Source organism: Camelus dromedarius, chromosome 19, assembly GCF_036321535.1.
Source record: "Camelus dromedarius isolate mCamDro1 chromosome 19, mCamDro1.pat, whole genome shotgun sequence".
Classification (NCBI taxonomy): Eukaryota; Metazoa; Chordata; class Mammalia; order Artiodactyla; family Camelidae; genus Camelus; species Camelus dromedarius.
In genome coordinates, this window is record NC_087454.1 from 33,741,693 (window position 1) to 33,762,185 (window position 20,493).

Consider the following 20,493-nt stretch of genomic DNA (forward strand, 5'->3'; position numbering starts at 1 on the left):
GAAATAAAAATCAGCCAACAAATATTTGGTGATCATGAAAGCTATCATCTTCAATGCATTATACAGACCTTTAGGAATTCAAATACAAAAAGCAAAACAAAAACACAGCAACAGCTATAATAGTTGCTGTGTTAAGTGCTTCGCACATCATTTTATTAAAATGAAGTCACGTTCCAGGGTCACATACCTGGAGAAGCAGGGTTGGACTTTCAGTCCACGGTTGACTCCACTGCAGATATATTTCCACTACGCCATGTGCCTCTTGAGGAGTTTACGGACATGATTCGCCATGACTCTCCTGATCATGCTTTAGGAAGACAGAAACTGTATTTCCTGCTCTCTGCCACGTGCAGAGCTGTGTAGCGCTGCTGTCATCCAGACCCAGAGCACCGTGGACACATCAACCCCTGCAATAACACAGGAAGAACAATTGCATCACATTGGTCACCAGAGCTATTTATCACTCAAATCGATGAAAGAAATACTAACTTTTTGGTATCTGTGTCATAGGTCTTAGGAATATTTGGAAAGATGGGCAGTGTTAATTCAGAGAAGCAAAGCTGTTGACTTAGAGCAAGCTCATTTTCTCAGCTGGATTTTCAAGCGGTGACCTCTGATGCTGCAGCTATGACTCCTGGGTTTCTACTGGATGTTCTGTGGGAAAACTCAAATGGCTAACCTGGAAAAAATACCACATCAGTATAGTTTGTCAAAGACTCTAGGCAGCAAGTGTTTTGGTTGCTCTGTTGTTGAAAGTATGTCTTAGTTACCAGTGTGCATGTCTTTGAGGAGGAAGGAGGGAACAGAGGAAGAGCAAGGAAGAGGAGAGAGGAAATGTGCTGCGGATGATACACAGGTCTACACTTCCCAAATTCCCTTCACCTCTCAAAATAATTTCACAAACATGCTTTTCATCCTGAAAAAAGTCAAGGTGAATTAGCAAACATAGATTTTTTTTTTTCCCTTAGAAGTAGATGGAAGCGGGGAGGGTTTAGCTCAGTGGTAGAGCACGTGCTTAGCACGCACGAGGTCATGGGTTTGATCCCCAGCACCTCCGTTAAATAAAGAAGTCAATCAATCAATAAACCTAATTACACCCCCCCAAAAAAAAAAATCCAAATCAAACAAACAAAGAAGTAGATGGTAAGTTAGAAAAGCATGGATTGAGGATTTATAGAGTCCTTGCTTTGAATCCAGACTCGATCACTTAGTCATTTGGGATTTTAGATAATTTACTGAAGCTTCCTGGATTTTTACCTTTTTCATTTGTAAAATGTAAAATACAAATCCATACCATACAGGATTATAGTGAGAATAAAATGAGATAAAGAAAGCAAAGTGTCAGATAATACAGCAGGTGGTCAATAAATGCTGGTTCTTCCACTTATCCAGTGTCACCCAGCTGGGGTGGAACTGATTATATTTTTAGTCTCTTCTGCTTTTAAGCAGGCAAGCAGAGAGACGCTAAACTAAGAGGAATTCTTCATTCACAGACTAGAAGGTATTCAAGCAGGAGGAGATATTTCCCAGCTCCAATGCAGGCTTGCCATTTTGACAAGAGAGTCCAAGAAGTAATGGCTGCATTAATGTATTTTTAAAATATCTTCTCCGGCAGCTCCTGATCACCTCTCCTCCCTCAACGTTTGTGTTTTAGTTTTACCTCTTTTTGAGAGTTCCTATTGGGCAGGGAGGTGTTCGCCAGAAGTTTCTTTGCGCAGAAGCCCAAGAGCAGGTCACTCCTACGGGGTACCAGGGCCCTTGAGTTTACGTGAGGAATTGCTTCAAGCTGACAAAGAAAGGCCGTGCCCAGAAGACTCACACATACTTTATTTGAAAATTCTTTTGTATCATTTATCTTGAAAGATGAAACAAGTCAAAAAAAAAAAAAAAAAAAAGAAACAAAGAAAACAAACACTGAACAAGAAACTACAATGTTTTTCTTTCCCCAAGGGTGGTTTTCTACAGAGAAGCATTTCATGAAACTGTAAGCCCCTTTTGTGGTGTGATTCAGAAAAGACTTGTAGCCTCGACTGAGTTTTACCACAAACCCCAGTGCTCTTCCCAGAGGCATCAGTGGTCCCTCTCTGACTGTTCGTGTGAGAGTCATTGAAACAGTCCCGGGACTGAGAGCCGGTGCTCCTGGACCCAGTCCTGGAAGAGGCAGGCACTGGACCCCTCACTGCCTTCTGAGGCCCAAGATCCCAATTGGGTCTGAACATGACAGACACACGCCCCTTGTCTATGATTAAATTGACTTGAGGAGGACCAAATCTTAAAAAAGGAAATAATAGCAACATAGCAATTGTCCAGAAACAAAACCATAACGTCATAATCTAACAGTAAGGCCGTGGTTTTTTTTTTGATACCAGTAATAATAATTGAAAACTATGTCTGCCCAAGATTTCACTGATGATGCCCTGGTAACCAGTCGTCCTCCCGATGTGTGTGTCCTTGTCACATGTGGAGGAGCCAAGCGAATGACAGGCAACGCTCGGTCATCAGGTGCCTGAGCAGAGGCCATGGGAGGGACTTAATATGTATTAGTCTTCTGTTAATTTACATTTTTGAAGAGCAAATTTTAATAGCTCTTAATGGGTTACTAATACTTAACCTTAAACTGTATCTAAAAAGTAAAACCTATGGATTTGAACTGTCAGCAAGAATTATTAAAGAATTCCAATTTTAAAAATCAGGTAATTTATCAGGAGAACTTTAACAATCCGCTAGTGGACCGAGGATCACACTCAGTATGATATGGGCCATGGCAATATTAATACTAAATAGATGTATTAGCATGGTTTGCATAACTGGATATGTTTGTGTCTGTGTTTTATTTTAATACAGTGTGTGCATATCTCAAGACTACAGACCTGACTACAGCAATATGTCTACAGCAGAAGAAAGCAATACTCTAATTAATGTGCATCTCATTTGCACTTCTGTTGCCAAAGCTAATCATTGTTTAATTCAAGGTGGATGTCCTCTCCATCAGTGCACCATCCAGTTGAGAAAGAAACAAAATCTTTAAGAAAGACCCCGCTGTATAGACTATCCAAGGGTTGCTATAAAGTGTGCTATAGACCTTTGTGAAGACGACGTGACATATAGCTGGGTAAATTAATCTTTGAAAAAAAAACTTTAGAAAAAGAGCACAGGAACTGTAGGACACATGAAAAAAGAAGAGAGTGTGGTGAATAAGGGAAGTGTGGGTTCAGAGGAAAGGAAAAAAGAATGAAGACTTTCTCTATGGGATGCTTCCCAGAAGCAGACAACAGTGAGAAAAGACTGTTCTGCGGAGAGATGGTAAGAAGTAGGAATTCGGGGTGAGGGGCAGGGAGGGCAAATCCAGATTGCTGCAGGTGCTGGGCAGAAGAGGTGGGCAGACTGCAGAAGGCTGCGTTCGTTAGAAGGCTCGGCGGCGTGGATGAGAGAGACAAGCATGGCATCTTTCATTAAGCCTTTCTGGATCCTCTCCCCCCACTTTGCACTGGACTTTCTCTAAATCCTTCTGCACTTAACGAAGCAATGCTTTATTATTTTAGAAAAGCATTTCCAAAGCTTGCCCAACCAGAAGTTTCACTGGGCACTTATTAAAAATACAGATTCCCAGCCTCCACCTACATGTGGCGATTTGGACTCTCCAATGGCTGCACCTGGAAATGTGTATTTTTATACAAGAAATCCAAGTAATTCTCATGATGGGGTAACTTTGGGAAGTGCAGTATCAACACATGAAGTCATATCATAAGGTTGCCTCTTCTGCCAATGAATTAAATATTCTAGGCTTTGCTTATCCAAGAATTAAATACTCCTTGTGGGCAGAGATCATGGCTCATCGTGTTTTGTGTTCCATAGGACACACACGATAGGGTCATGATAAAATCAAAGTATGTAATGAAAGCTTGTTGATGAAATGTGTTTCACCTTTTGGAAGCTTATGTCATTTTTCAGCCCAGTCTGTCTGTCATGAAGGTTTGCGAGCATATCTGTCTCATTGGTTCCTTCGAAATTCAGTGTCATAAGAATTGTGTTGCTTCCTGATGGCTTTGCACACCCTGTGTGAAAATCTTCCTAGGAATTAGGAGGAGGGAGTCCCAGAATGAACTAGAAGAGAAGCCTTCTCAAAGCCAGGGGTTAAAGTTTTATCTGGCTAATGATCAATCCCTGAACCTGCTTCTGGGGAAAAAAGTAACCCACGTTTGGAAATGTGTTCTCTCCATGTGGTCCAGATGCATGGACTGCATTGACCGAGTACCTCTGACAGTTGTTCAGTCGTGCACGGCCTGCCTTCCCCGGTTCATTCAGGTGGAGAAGGGTATTATTGTTATTCTTAGCACGTCTTTCCCTGGGGGCAATACTCTGTGATCGCTTCAGTTTTCATTCATTCATTCAGTTTGTTGAGCATCTGTTATGTTCAGGCATATTTCTAGGCACTAGGGATACAGCGGGAATGAAAGACACAGCTTGTGCTCCCGGATCTCACCTGCTGGTGGGAGAGACAGAGAGTAAATAAATAACCAAATTAGTAGCTGTCAGAGCACTGAAAGAACAAAGAGCAGGGGAGGGGGCAGAGTGAGCCTGAGGGCTCTTTGGGATGAGGCAGTCGGGGAAGACCTCTGCCGGCAGGTCCCCAGGGGAGTGGAGTTTGGGAGCCCCAAGGAACCCTGGGGAAGAGCGACCCAGCAGAATGGATGGAAGTACAGATAGTTGTCGGCTGGAGGGCGCTAGACCCGGAGAGGATGAGCACTGCTGACGCCAGAAAGGCACTCGAGTGAGAAGGCAATATTAAGGGCTTAAAAGGAATACAGACCACTTATATGTCAATTACTCTATTCCGTGTACTCCTTGAAGAATTATATAGATGTTAACTTATTTAATAACTGCAACAACTCTACGAGTAAGGTAAGCACTGCTGTTTTCCCTGGTTTAATGATGAGTTAACAGACATTCAGTTACTCGCTTACGTTTATCTAAGTTTACACAGCCAGAGAGTGTTGCAGCTGGCAGATTTGAACCCGCTGTTGCACTCAACCATTCTAATGGCCTTCAAACAAATCTTATTTTATTCACCCCTCCCCTTCCTCTTCCTACCCTTGCTTGTAGAAAGGGAATAGGCATAACGCACGTAAGGAATAAGACGTCTAGATATTGTTTACGACATCCCTTCTCCTCCTCAACCTCAGCTCTTACCACGAAGGTCTGACAAGTTCAAGGAAGCCAGGCTTTTTGTGGAGCATCCCAAGGCCAAGTTCCAGACTGTGGAAAAGTCACTGCCTTTCATTTTCCTTGTGCATTTTCCCACTTATTTTCTATTTGATTATTGATTTGAGGTCCATGACCTGGGTGCTCTGTAGACAGAATTTATGTATCGATTTAGCCTGCAAGACACGTAATTTCAGCATATTATTTCTGAGGGGGTGGTTACTATGGTCAACAGGGCAGGCAGCCTTCACCTACAACCAGTCCTTTGACCCCTTTGGGGGATGATTCATGCTTTTTGTCAATTCAGTCCTGCCAGCATGGATGACAGCATTTAGAGAAGCATCTACAGATGTGGCCACCAGGAGCCTCTTATCCCATAAGGTTCCCACAGTTACATTTTCAGGAAGAGAAGATAATTTACTGTGTGTGTGCACACACACATATGTGGGTGCTTATTGATTCAGATGTTACTTAGAAAGAAATCTCAAGTGTCTCGTGCTTTTTCTTTAAAAATAACTAGAATCCACTCCCTGGAATAAGCGTGTGGGACCATTACTGAGGTCAGGGGACTTCAGAGCATGAGTGGGAGAAGGACGGAAGTAGGGACAAAGATGACACATTCTTCTGTGACACATCATTACCAAGGAGGTAGAGGAAAGAATTCGAAAGTGAAGGGTGAAAAAAAAATCAGAGAATAGAAAATAGTACAAGGGAGGAACATTTGTTTGTTCCTTAATTCTATCCTGTGGGAAGAGGAGTGGAATAGGAATTGGGAGATTTGGCTTCAAATTCCAGCATTTCTCCAGACCAACCATGTGACTTTAGACATTATCACATGGGGCTCACTATGTGGGCTCACTATGGCTGTGACCACAGGCAAGTCACCTCATCTCTCTCTGCCTTACTTTCCTCATCTGGAAGATGGTCATAATGATAGTATCGACCTCATGGGGTTGTTGTAAGGATTAACTAGCTAGTATATATAAAAAGCCTGAGCATGGAATAGGACAAACGCTCAAATAATGGCCATTATTATTATTACTGTTACTCATTTCTTAAAGCCTCATTTTCTCATAGAGAGGGATGGACTTCCAATTTTATAAATACACGGTTCTTGCACAATTTCTTCAAATTCTAGAGAACTCCTTCCTATGAAGACCCCACTCTCTTCCTCCCTGCTCCCAACAACTCGTTAAGAAAAGTATGAGTTCCCGTTGCTTATAGAATAAAGCCCAAACTCCTTAGCCTGGCATTCAGAATCCGTGGGAATCCAGGGCTACCTAAACTTTCCAGCCTTCCCCCCAGTCACACAGTCCACCCATCAGGAAGAGGGACCACCTGCTGTTTTGTGCATGTGCTATGGGATATCCTAATACTTCGACTTTACTTCTACTGTCCCTCCTGCCTTCTCCTCAACCCAGCATCTCAAAATATACTCTGTCCATCATTCAAGGCTCAACCTGAATGCCAGCTCTTTGGGGAAAATATCTTTTACTTTCCCACCTGGAAATAATCTCTTCCTTTTTTAAACTTTTCCAGTGCTCATTTGTGTCTCTTTTGTACAAATAGTTGTTTTCCACCTGGCAGTAGAGTCAAGTACATGTTATGACCTTCTCTGGTACCTTAACAATGGCCACAAATTCCTTGAAACTCTTCCCATTGAGAGATGGGGTTTGTGTTCTGTTCCTTTGAAACCAGGTGGACTCAGTGACTGATTGGCTCAGAATATGTTGGAGGTCATCCATGGTCCTGTGTTGGTTTTTGATTTGGACCTTAAGAAACTGGTGGCTTCTTATCGCTTGAGCATTTGCTCTGGGGAGAGCCAACCACCATGTGAAAGGCTTGTTCTGTGGCTGCCATGCTGGGGAAGACACACAAGCACACCTGCTGAGAGCCCTGGCTGAGCCCTGCTTTCCAGCATCCCTTCTAAGGGTCCAGACACGTGGATGCCCCAGCCCATCCCCCAGCTGGATGCCGCTGAGGGACATCTGCTGACACAGAATTGCAAAGCTGAGACCCATCTGAATTCCTTACCAACAAAGTTGTGAGATATAAGAAAGTGGTTTGTCTTAAGCCACTATATTTTGGGATGTTTTGTTATGCAGCCATGAAGAATCATAACACCTTTCTCCGGGGCTCTGAGATCTGTAAGATTGGAAGCTCCGTTACTCTCCCTTTTATGTCTCTGCAACGTCCCTACCAGGCCCAGGCACTTACACAGGGCAGGACTCTTTTCCAGAATCATCCCCAGATTCTCAAATGTGTGTTTCTAAGTCCAGAGTTTTCAACTTAACTGCACACTAGAAACAGATTTTAAAATCCTGAAGTAGGAGCCAGGCACCTGTGACATAGAGGTAGAGTCATTCCTTTATAAACTGGAGAGAGAGCAGAGTGAAATGGAAAAGTGTATTTTTAAAATTTATGTTTAAGAGATAAATAAACAGACGGACTAAACATTTCAATTGGACATCACAGAGGTATGGCTTGTTTCTTTTGAATTAATAATCTGTGAAGAATCTCATTCTTCCCTGAGCTGTGTCCTCCCTCATTATAGTGAGAGGTGGAAACTGTGTTTAAATCCAATAGAGATAAATCCATCATTAGTAGGCATTTATGGACAACTTATTATGCATTTGACCCTAATTTGAACAGAGAGGGAGGGCAGAGAAAATAAATAAGACGCTGATTCTGTCCTCAAAGTGCTTATCATCATGGCTTATAAATTATGTCGAGAAATTAGAACTAACATACATGGGGTTTTTTTTGGCTAAATTGCATGATGCAAAGTATTGAAGGAATTCAGAGGAAGAGCCGTAAATGAAAGAGAAGAAACAAAGAGGTAAATGATGGCATCATTTGGCCAAGGAAAGAGAAAGCCAGGCAATGATTAAAAAAAAAAAAAAAAAAGGGAAACCACAGAGACAAAATCAGCCAGGGGTGTTTCCCTGTTTGAGGGCAGCAGAGACCAGCCTGGAGGGTGGACGTCCTTGTGGAGCGGGGAGACGTGAGGTTGAGCGGGTTGCGTGGAAGAACATTATGAAAGAGATCTCTTAAAAATATTTCAAGTTGTTCCCAGGAATACTATTTCGTTATGTGCTTAGGCATAGCACTTAAACCATTCAATCCTAGTTACTTAAGCAAAGGTAACACAGGCAAACTAGTCATATCTTACGGTGGTTTTTCAGCTTCCTCTGCTCAATCATTAATCTGACCTTTTGGCCCAAGGAGGTGACTCTCTCACAGGCACCACCTCTGCCCGGGCCTGAAGCAATTGTCCCGTTTGAGCCATTGGTCATCAGTCATCAGTCTAGCCTCTGGCGGAATATCTAAATATAGTACAAGGAAACAGCTTTCCCAGGGCTCCCGGACTTTGAGCACCAGGACCACAGGGATCCGGGATACAGGAGGGGGAAGAGATGCTGTCCCTGTGAGGTCTCTCAGATGCCAAGGGAAGGACTGGGAAGTCTGTTCATCTTTGAGTGCATGTACCTCCAATCCTACTTTTCTTTGCCAAAAGAGCAATTGGGTTTTAAACATCAGTTGCCCAACCGCTGCTCACACTGCCAGGGTATGCCAATTTCATACCTGTAAGTAGACTTACGGATGCTTGGTGTATTTACACCAGCTAACGGCCCCATGTTTGCTGCAGACAGAGCAGGGAACACGACGGACAGGCCCTCTGCCCTGGGGAGCTCATAGTCTATCAGAGGAATGAAACATTTAGCAACGAACTATTTACTTCTAAATTTGATACATTCTTTGGAGAAACATAAGGATATGAATGAAGTTTGCCAGAATGAAGAGAATGCTCTGGTCACAACAACCCAAGAATCCCAGTCCATGTGAGAGCTTATAAATATAAACAAACAGGAGTTCCAATTTCATGCCTCAGTCTCAGAAAACTGTTCATGAAAAAGGGGACCGATCACTGCAGATGCAGTCGGAGGTAAGGGTGATACAGGGCTTCTCTAGGGCACTTGGGTAGTGGCCCCAGCTCCCTGGGGACCAACTTCTTCATTGCAACAGATAAATAGGCCCTTTCCCTCAGTGGCTACACTTATTAAGGAGGAAATAGAGCCAATATGCTTTCTAAAAACTGCCTCTAACATGGGTTAAAACAGAAGTGTTTCTGGCCAAATAAATTTATTTTAAAATTCAATTAACCAAAATCTTTTCTCCCAATACTTTGGTTGACTTTGGCTGAGTCGCTTCAAGGTAGTGGTCCTCCGGAGATTTTTCAGTGGTGACTAAATAATTCCAGGATTACGAAAAGATGAACTTTTTTCCTTCCTGTTAAAATTTAGCAAACTTTTTTTTTTTAAAGCCATACTTATCACATAAAGAAGTTGGAGGGTGTCACAACTATAATTCTTTGCCTGTGAAATGAATACTCTACTGACATCAGGATATTTGCTAAGATGACCAGGAAGGATTCATCGTTCAGGCTCCAGTTTTGAACGTTGCCCCTGGATATCATTGCTAAAGACATGGAAGTGTTGCCCCTTCCTCTAGAGCAATGCGCTCTCTCTTTCCGGAGATAATACAGCCATTTGAGGAAGGATTTCACTTGTTGCTAAAGTGTAATTTTAGCTGACTTAACCTAAAGGTTGGTGGAAAGACTTCGCATAACAAAACACGTAGGTTTTTAAATGTTCAGAGATAATTTATAGATAGAGGGCCATGCAAATCTTAAAAGTAAATATTGTAATTGGCTGCTGCCCTGAAGCACACCTCTTTTGACGTGGATCATAATTTGGAAGAAAATTAACTGCTGAATTGGTCTGTGTGGTCTTTGGCATCCTTCCTCTCCGCCCCATCCTGTCATCCACACTGGCCTGGGCTTCCTTATGTGCTAACAAGGGGGAGTATCTCCCTTCCCGCTACAAAGTTTCCTGTGGCTGCAGTAGCAAATTACCATGAATTTGGTGGATTCAAACAAAAGAAATGTATTCTCTTGTGGCTCTAAAGGCCAGGAGTCTGAAATCAAGGTGTCAACAGGACCTCACTTCTTCCGGAGGCTCTATGAGAGATTTAATTCTTTGTCTCTTGCAGCTTATGGTGCTTGCTTGGCATTCGTTGGCTTGAAGCTGCCTCAGTCCAATGTCTGCCGCCATCTTCACATTGTCTCTTCTGCTTCCATGTCCTCTCCTCAGTGTGTCTGTTGATTCCTCTCCTCTTTCATAGAAGCACTGGTGATGCATGTAGGACCCACCTGAGATAATCCAGGATTGTCTCCTCATCTCAAGATCCTTCACTTAATCACCCCTGCAAAATCTTTTGTTCCAAATTAGGTACCATTCAGAGGTTCTAGGGATTGACATGGATATCTTTTGGGGGGTTCGCATCTCCCCCTATCATATCCACCACCAAGAAAGAGTTGATATTGTTCCCTGCAGGTAAGTCTGTGTCTCCTACAAGGTTGCAGACTTCTAGGTGATATGGAGTAACATGTTTTCAAATCTTTTGTGGTGCTTTGAACTGTACTGAGCACATAATGGGGAATTAATCCTTGCTCAATTGTAGTAAACACATAAAATTACATTAGATAACATCTGGGAAAAATTGACTTTGGGAGGAAGTAAAAGTTGCCTATGACCATGAATCCAAGAACAGCTTGTCACTTCTCCTGGAGGCTCTATGAGAGTTCCTGTTCCTTGTCTCTTCCAGCTCGTGGCATTTGTTGGCATTCGTTGGCTTGAAGCTGCATCACTCCAGGGTCTGCCGCCATCTTCACATTGTCTTTTCCAATCCCATGTCCTCTTCTCAGTGTGTCTGTCTCATGGAATAAGCTAGTCTTTCAGAACATCTCATTGATCCCACTCATGAACTTTGTTAATAAGAGCTTCCAAATATCACATGCTTTTTCTTAAAATTGAAGTACAGTCAATTACAATGTGTCCATTTCTGGCGTACAGCACAGTGTCCCAGTCCAAACGTCATATCCTTGTTAATTGTAGCCAGCTTGGACTAATAGTCCTCTAATGTTGAACTGAGGACTCAGAGGCTCCCCGGTGGTGGGCTGTCTTAATGCGTTTCCTAAAACACATGCCTAATAAATGGCAGAACTCAGGCACAGTTCTCTGCATGCCAAATCCCATCCTTTTTCCGTTTTACTACAACTAATTCTAACCCGTCAGCAGCTCAGAGGGCACCATTCATCTTTCCTAGATCTGACCACATTTACACCTATACTAGGGGATAGCCCTGCACCTACATTTTGGGGCCATTTAATTTTTTCTGACTCAAATCCATTTCCTTGTTCCTTGAGTGGATTTTCAAATGTGAACCGGACATGGCTCCATTTCTTTCCTTTGGCTTCTCAAGGATAGAGAAAAAGGAACGAATCTGGCCTGCTGCATCAGCGGTGAAAACCGTTATCACCACACCCTCCTCTGAATCTTAGAATTTAGGAGCACAAAAGGGAGACTTTTAAAAGTTCATTTTATGACATTTTCCCCCTTCTAGTCATATAACTTTAAAAAATGCCCCGACCAATTTATTTATTTAAAAAAAAAAGTAGTAGAAAATTTCCTTCTGGACTTATTTTCCATGTGCTGAGTCTGAGCCCGGAGCACATTTTTACTGCTGGAAATAGGGGGTTATAATGAAAATGCTGACACAACCTCAACCATAGAGGTGCTAGCAGGCACGGCTGTAATAAATAATGTGGGAAATATTTTACACTTCAAGGCAATTACATGTTCAGCCATCTTTAGGAGAGCTGGCCCATGAAGGGTAGGGAGTAGGCTCCTGTGACAAGTGTAAAAGGGCCATGACTCATGAATGCCGGGAGGTACGAGCGAATTACAAGAGCTGAGTGAAAGCCACATAATCACCTATCGTACGTTGAAAAAAAAATTATATATATATATATATTCTGTATATTTGCAGGAGAGAAGGCTGGCAAACTCCAGCCAGGGCTCTTCTGCCAGCCTGGGGTTTGGACCAACAAGGCTGGAGGTGCTGGAGGTTAGGCAAGTCTGTCCGTGAACTCCGCGGGCGCTGCGCACGCGGAAGGCAGCTGATCTTTGCTCTTGACCTCTCCTTCATATACGTATGTTTTCAGTGGACAGTAAAGGGATGACTCCTGTCCCTGGAATGGTGGGAGTGTCCGTGCACCTACAGATAGCAGCGTGGCCCCGGGGCACTGGAGATGGTGACAGAGCCCTCACCCACTCAGCTCTGCTCGGCCGCTCGCTCGGCGGCGTGCCCCGTCTTGTCTTTGGATTGCTGCGCTCATTCCTTGCTCTGAGAAGAGCTGAGAATAACGGCTGTGGCTGTTCGGGTGCCTCTTCCCAGGGGCTGTTCACCTGCAGGTGCGGGAAGCTTGCTTTTGCTTCTCTTCCTTTCTAAGTGCCTTAAACAAATCTGGTGGTAATGAACTAGGTCCTGTGAGTTACGGACCCCCCTGTGTCTGGGTTAGTTGCTCCGGAAACAGCCTCTAACCCCTCAAACTTAGAGCGCTGTGTTTCCACTGCTTGTCGACTGAAGGCATCCTTCTAAAGACTGTAAGCTTCGTAAAGACAGAAACTGGGTCTTATTTGGGGTTGCGCTCCCAAAGCCTAGCAGGGTGCATGGCATTAGGGATTGCGTGAATGAAGGAGTGGCCTCCTGGGTTAAGGCATCTCATAGGTCCAGTAATTCCACAAACAATATTGTGCCTGAGCCTTGGCAGATAGTGAGTCATTTTGGAATAAGTGAATCATACTCCTTGCCCTAGAGGGGCTCTCATTTTATTAGTGAGCTTAAGTGAGTGAATAATCACACTGTAGTCTGACAAAGACTATGTAACAATGGTATGGACGAGTCAGAAAGTTGGCAAGAGGGAGGAGTGACTCGTTCAGCAAATATTACTTATTAACTGTGGAAACTTACAATACGTGGCTGTGTATTGTTAGTTCTCAGTTCATTTATGTGTTCTATCACCCCAAATAATTGCCAGCCACATCTTCTACATCTTTATAACTTCTTCAGTCCTGAGAAGAGAGCTTGTTACAACTAGATAATTACTGAATAGGACATTGTGATGGGAGTAGGTGGACTCGGAATGTGACTTAAGGTAATCACTTAGGATTAGACGCCCGCCTTGTTGCATACTGGCTTGTGACCTTGAGTTCATCGTTAAAACTTTGTTACGCTTTTCTAAAGTTTCCTAGTCTATAAAATGATATTTATTGCACAGTTTTGTTTTGAGAATTAGAGAAATAGTAATTAAACCATTACTATGTTGTTCTGTAAATGTTGTGTTCAGTACTATGCTACTATGTGTTCAACAAATGTTCTTCATCTTGCATCTAAATAAATTTTCGTCAGCTTGTTTGATTGTCATCAGATAAATTAATGTGTTGAACTGAAAATATAGATGGTTGGAAATTGTGAATGTGGTGATGTCTTTGAAAAAGGCTAGTGTTTTCGGGCACTTAACAGTTTGGCAGTGCTCAGTTTAGGATGCATCATGTAATGGAATAGAATTTGTTTGGACTCACTGTTGAATCCAGGTAAGGTTTATTTGAGTAACTGTCTTCATGTCACTGTCTCAATCTCTTCACCTGTCACTGTTCAACAAAACTCTCCATTCTACTTATAATTTGAAAATCCACTAAAAGTGGTAGAGGCATAGCAGTAGTGGGAAGCAATGGCCATCATTCATCACTTCTCTCATTTTTTTCTTCACAAGTGGACAGGTATAGAGAAAGTCAAGGTGAAGAAGAAGAGAGAGATTTGATTTCATTGACCAAATTCTTTAGAGTTTCCAATAGGCTTTCAGCTGCAATTTCCACTTCCCTGATGGAAGAACAAGCACGAAATGGGCATTTCGTGTGTGTGTGTGTGTGTGTGTGTGTGTGTGTGCGTGTGTGTGCTAGTGACTGATAGTAGTCAGACATACAGGGAAAATAAGAAGGTCTTATGACCTTAGCAACAAATGTTTTATTCTGCTTGTCACCTTGGGTCACACAGCTTCTGGGACTTCTTACTCTGGACCACGTAGGCTAAAGCCAAAGTGTCTGATCCCTCATGAGAGCCATTTTGTGTTCAAGCTTGTTCACTCTGGGAAAGAATAAGAGAGAGCCTGGGGACCACAAATTTATATTTATCGTATTTAAAATTTTAACATGGAAGAGAGTGATATCCTAGTTACACTATAATTTGATTAAAGAATCGCCAAGCCATTGTTTTGACATCCAGATTTCCACAACGTACTACTTTTGATAACAGGGAACCTAGTGAATTAAATTATTTTAAACACATCCTGCTATCTGAGCTATGAGTAGACACCTTTATAAATACTGTATTTAATTTTTGTTTAATAAAAATGTGAAAGCGAGCCACAGTATCTCAGAGAGCTTCTCTTTAAATATTTGCAAGGCTGCATTAAGTAACATATTGAAGTACATGTATTATTGCATGCGTATACATTTTTCATTCCCAGACAAAGCCATGATTATTCAAGAGGTTTAAAATAACATGCACTAATTTATTATCACTGGTTATAAAGACTTTAGAAGGGTGCTGTGAACATTATGTTAGCATTGATGTGTCAATCTTTTCATTGAAGGATGGCACATCTGAATCCCAGAACAGCCTTAATTAACAGAAAATAATTAGCATCATTTCCCCAGCAGAGAGAATATGAGGGTTTTTTTTTTTTTTTCCAACAGAATCCATTGATTGATAATTAAGGAGGAGTTAGTTGTAATAAAACTCCCACTATTGCAATTTCTAATTGGCCTTTCAGGACGTTTTACAGTTACAGTTACTTTGTTCCAGGCGTATTCTGCCTTTTGAAGAATTTTAATAAGAATCTTCCCTCTGCAAAACCAGGGCTCTGCAGGTGATGAAGGAAAAGGACACGGTGACACACAGGAGTGCATTAGTGTCAGGTGGGCAGCACTGCGGCTGGAGAGCCGTTCGTTTCCTTTTAAGCTTCTGTGGACACTCTACTTCCCCCCTTCAGGGCTAAACTTGTCTGTGGGAAAGTAGGATCTGCCTGAGGGTGTCTCTCTGCAGGAAACACTCTGCAGTCTGGGACCATTTCTTCCCTCAATGTGATGCACAAATCTCTGATCATCTCCCCTTGAAGCGCTTACAGCTTTTCCTGAAGACATCAGCTTGATAAAAACTCCCACCTCACCACCTCTTTTTTGTTCATTTTCTAACTCTCTCTGTGTCTGCTCTTTTGCATGCAGGACACAAAGAGGAGCAAATTTGATGTGCAAGTTCTAGAAAAACTGGAAGCTACAGCAAACTAAAGATGACAATAAAAATACATCCTACTGAATACACTTTTGTATAACTACTACATTTGTGGAGTATTTCCTTCTGGTCATTTTTTTCTATTCATTTTTCTTTATAATTGAGTTCATTTAATTTTTAATGAAACATGCATTTCTAAATATTTAGTATTTTTTTTTAAATCCTCAAAACGTGCAAAGCTATTTTTTTTTTTTTCTGAACTGAAGTAGCTATTTGCTGTTCTGATTTATTTGACAGCTCATTTGGTTGGGTATAAGAATACTGTTTTCCTTTTATACAATATTTTTATATTTGTCTTCATTTGTGATGTGAGACTGAAGTTAGCCCACACTTTGTCAAAATATAGAGTACAATTCAGAAAAATAAATTAAGCAAATTAGATAAATAAATTGTAGAAAGAAGTATGATACTAGTTTCATAACAAAAAAATTAGTAAATATTTGTTAGTTGTTTGAACTAGAAAACAGCCATGTGATATAACTCAAAAAAAGTACAAGCCATGGATCATTTTATTGACTTTTGAAAAGAAATAATCCTCCCATAGGAAGCAGCTCAAGGAAAAAGGACAAAAAGACTTTTGATAGTCTGCTTGAAGATATATCCATTCATAAAGCTTCCCATAGGTTACAACAGATGTTCAACTTAAAGAAAACAGGAAAAAAAAAAAGGAATTTTAAAAATCAAAGGAAAATGTACTAAACAAACAAATGGATTAAATACATTCACTTAATATATTTGGTTACATTTGCATAGCGTTCTATAAATATTGACAGATTTATGGGAAATGCTAAGTGAAAATTAATCAGAAGAATTTTATATGATGGAATACATGAGTACAATAGATGCTGAATATTTTTATCTTAATTAGTTTTGAAAAGAAAATATAGCTCAACAGAATATTGATTACCATAAATTTGAGGCACAGAATATCACTAAAAACTGTTAAATGTCCACTGAATTACAGATGCATGTCTGTTACTTGGGTTACATCCACTCGCTTCTCTCAACCCCTCTCACAAGAGTATTGAGGTCTTTGTCTTTTCCTACACGTGAACAAATAGTCGATTACATGTCTGGAAGTACACATGATGGAACAGGGGACACGGTTTGTTTTGGGGGGAATATATAATGGGGGTGGCACTAGCAGCTGTCCTTCAGGGCCATAGAGATATCGCAAAAATCTCCCTTTTCAATATTAGCTTTAGTTACCCAGCTTCCTGCTGAATCCACATGATGAATGAGCCACAGAAGGGATCCTTGTGTCACTGCATGAATTTACTGACCATCATTAAATATGAACCAGTTGCATTTTAGAGAGGACATCTACCCCCAAATGCCAGACGTACGGTCCCTGCTGTAGACTTACAGTTTACAGGTCTCCGCTAACTTGCTATCTTAGTTATCTAGAGTTAAGAAAATTAAAGCTCGTGTGGAGGAATACAGAAGAGTGTGGTCTCACTCCAGCCTGATCACCTAAGGCGTTCTGCAGCAAAAACTCATCACAGATCTGTCCCACCTAAGACTGGGGAAGGGGACTCTTGAAATCTTAGCACCGTCATTCAGTGGTCATGGGCCACTGCTTGTTTTTTCTCTCTCATTAATAACAAATTGATTAGCTTCCCCACATGTGGTGCTGCTGCAGGGGAGGGGAGGCAGCATGACTGGGAGGGTGAGGTACAGGCAGGTGGCAGTTTCCTTGTTCTGTAGAATTAACAGTGTCTGATGTCAGGAATTTGGGATCACTTACTCAGTTACTTATCTAATTATATAATTTAGAAAAAAATCTATTTAGCACAGCATCTCCGTGCACTAAACTTATGAACAAATAAATAGTCTGCTTTAAGAATTCCCAAAACTGCTTCTCGCAAGAAGATTCTAAAAGAGCTGATGATGCCTTGGGAAAAATAAATGTACTCAGGCACACGGAGTGTTGGTAACTTTTCTTCTTCTTTTTGTGCTTGTTTGTTTGCCGTATCTTTGATGCCCACTTAAAAGGAAGAACTCCACTGGATGATAACTGTTTGAACATCTTCACCCTCAAAACAAAATAAAAGAATAGTACTCCTGTCCATAAGGCCATCAAAAGCCAGTAGGAACATTTGGTGTAATCAATCTATTACAAACCAATTTTATAGCTATATAATGAGATCTAATTGCTGCTTTATTAGTCTGGCTAATATTAAAAGTGTCAGTAATTGCTCTGCATTTAAGTTGGTTTTCCAATTTAAATTGCATGTCCAATACATTACCATTAACTTATGTACTTCTTTTATTTAATAGATTTTTTTTTTCCCTTTCTAGTCCAATCTTAGAGGATTTCCCCTTCTCAATGAGTTGAAATGGGGACTGGAGAGAAATGAGGATAAATGAGAATTTTATATAGTAAATGCTTACATTTCTGAGATGCTAGACACAATCTTTCATACTGTAAACAGTGGGATTTGGGTGGTCTGAGATGTCTAGCTGGAACTTGACTTAGCTGTATGCAGAAGAAAAGCTGAGTAAATGAACTGTTTTATCACAGAGTATACAAAATGTGATTATTAATTGAAATAACTAGATTAACAATTTCCAATTCCTTTCATTCAATAATATTAATTAATAGGTCAAGGTAATATTAGTGAGGTAATAGTGATTGGCTATTGGGAGAAATCAAACAGATCATTTATATAGTTATTTTATTTATTCTTATTTTTTTCATCAAAGCATAGTCGATTTACAATGTTATGTTAATTTCTGGTGTATGACATAGTGGTTCAGTCATACATATATATGTGTATATATATACATTCCTTTTCATATTCTTTTTCATTATAGGCTATTACAAGGTATTGAATATAGTTCCCTGTGCCGTACAGTAGGTCCTTGTTGTTTATCTATTTTATGTATAGTAGTTAGTATCTGCACATCTCAAACTCCCAATTTATCCCTTCTCACCCTCTTCCCCACCAGTAACCGTAAGTTTGTTTTCTATGTCTGAGTCTGTTTCTGTTTTGTAAATAAGTTCATTTGTGTCCTTTTTTAGATTCTACATAGAATTGATATCATATGCTATTTTTCTTTCTCTTTCTGGCTTACTTCACTTAGTATGATAATCTCCAGGTTGATCCGTGTTGCTGCAAATGGTATTATTTTCTTTATTTTTTATGGCTGAGTAGTATTCCATTGTATAAATATACCACATCTTCTTTATCTAGTCATCTATCAATGGACATTTCGGTTGCTTCCACATCTTGGTTATCATAAGTAATGCTGCTGTGAACACTGGGGTGCATGTACAGTTATTTAAACTGGTAGAATTATAACACATGCCCTGAGTACTCATCATCAAATTCTCCAACCACAGCCTCTTAAATCTTTATTTTCTAAAAACAACATATATTTAATTCTTTGTTTGTCCATACTCCTGTGACATAAACTAAATAAGCTTCCTGTGGAAGTTAGCAGAAGCCTTGTGCTAATTGTGGGGGAAATATTGTATTTCATAGATGGTTTATTGAATCTGAATTTTCACATCAGAGTCGGTGGGCCAGAAGACAAAAAGCAAACAAGCAAGGACAAGGAACAAAACAGTCTCCTGGAAGCTGTAGGTCTGAGGCTTCTGCACCAGTCCATTCCTGTTCCTTCTCTTCCACAAGGTCAGTTCCATCCCCCAAGTAGCTCTCTCTCTGGAGCACATGCCTCCGGCTCCATCATCCGTACCCTCAAGCTCACTGCACTCACCTCCTCCTGTACGGCTCCTTTTACCTTCACCTTGAAACCTAAATTCTCTTTTTAACACTGATTCAAGCATGTCATTTCCTTCTTTAAACCCTTCTCCACCTGCCCATTTCTCTCCGGATGAGACCAAGCGCTCAACGTGGCTGACAAAGCTTGCCCACCTGGCTTGGACCCATCACTCTGCAATCCAGCACCTGCCTGTATCTCCCATTTGTGGACTGCTCGTTCTCTCACCTCTTCAGGTGCTTTGTTTACACTAATTGCAGGAACGCTCCTTACCCTCTGTACTGGCTTTAAAGTCCTACAGAAGTTCATGTCCACTCAAAACCTGTGACTATGGCTTTATCTGGAAATAGGGTCTTTGAAGATGTCATCAAGTGAAGATGAGGTTATAGCAAATTAGGATGGGCCCTAAATCCAATGGCTGGTGTCTTTGCAAGAAGGAAATTTGGACACAGAGACACAGGGAGAAGGCCATGTGAGGACAGAAGCAGGGATTGGAGTCATGCTGCCACAAACCAAGTCATGCCAAGGATAGTGGGCAACTACCAGAAAGTAGGCGAGCAGGATTGTTTCGGACTGAATTGTGTCCCCCAACTGATACAGTGTAGCCCTGATTCCTAATGTGGCTCTATTCAGAAATAGAGCCTTCAGGCAATTAAAGTTAAATGAGGTTGGTGGAGCCCTCATCTGATAAGACTGGTGTCCTTATAAGGAAAGGAAGAGACACCACAGAGCTCTCTCCCTTTCTGAACATTAACTCAGAGAGGCCAGGTAAGGACACAGTGAGAAGGCAACTGTCTGCAAGCCAGGAAGAGAGTCCTTACCGGAAACCACTCTGCTGGCACCTGGATGCTGGCCTTCCCAACTCCAGAACTTTAAGAAACTGAACCTCTGTTCTTAAAGCCACCCGGTCTGTGGAGTTTTGTTATGCAGCCCATGCAACTCACAGAGGCATTGGAACCATTCACCCTCAGAGCCTCCAAGAGGGACTCACTCATGCTGACACTTTGAATCTGGACTTTTGGCCTCCAGGACTAACAGCTAATAAACCTGTGTTGTTTTAAGACATCGCATTTGTGCTAAGTTTTTACAGCAACCCTAGGAAATGAAGACACCCTCCAAACCTCTCCTCCTCTTCACATCTATCCCTCCCCACTCTCTACTTAATGTCTCCACCTCCTTCAATTCTTGGCTCACTTCCTCAGAGAAATCCTTGCAAATTCTCCACTTAAATCACTTGTAGGTTTCATATAATCAATGCGACAAAATTACGGAGGAACATGTGTGCATGTGTTCTTTTATTTATGTTTATAC

The 20,493-nt window shown here is 41.4% G+C and overlaps 1 long non-coding RNA gene across 2 annotated transcripts in view; it reads left to right on the forward strand.

The window, feature by feature from the left end:
* LOC135318584 (uncharacterized) overlaps positions 1–20,493 on the forward strand; it is a 368,934-nt gene that overhangs the window by 294,802 nt on the left and 53,639 nt on the right. Inside the window, exon 5 of one of the 2 annotated variants that reach the window (XR_010376751.1) lies at positions 2,845–3,810. The exons of the other annotated variant lie outside the window; for it this stretch is intronic. This is a non-coding gene — a long non-coding RNA (uncharacterized LOC135318584). Of the gene's footprint in view, positions 1–2,844; positions 3,811–20,493 lie in introns of those variants that run through there. 2 annotated transcript variants of the gene reach the window in all.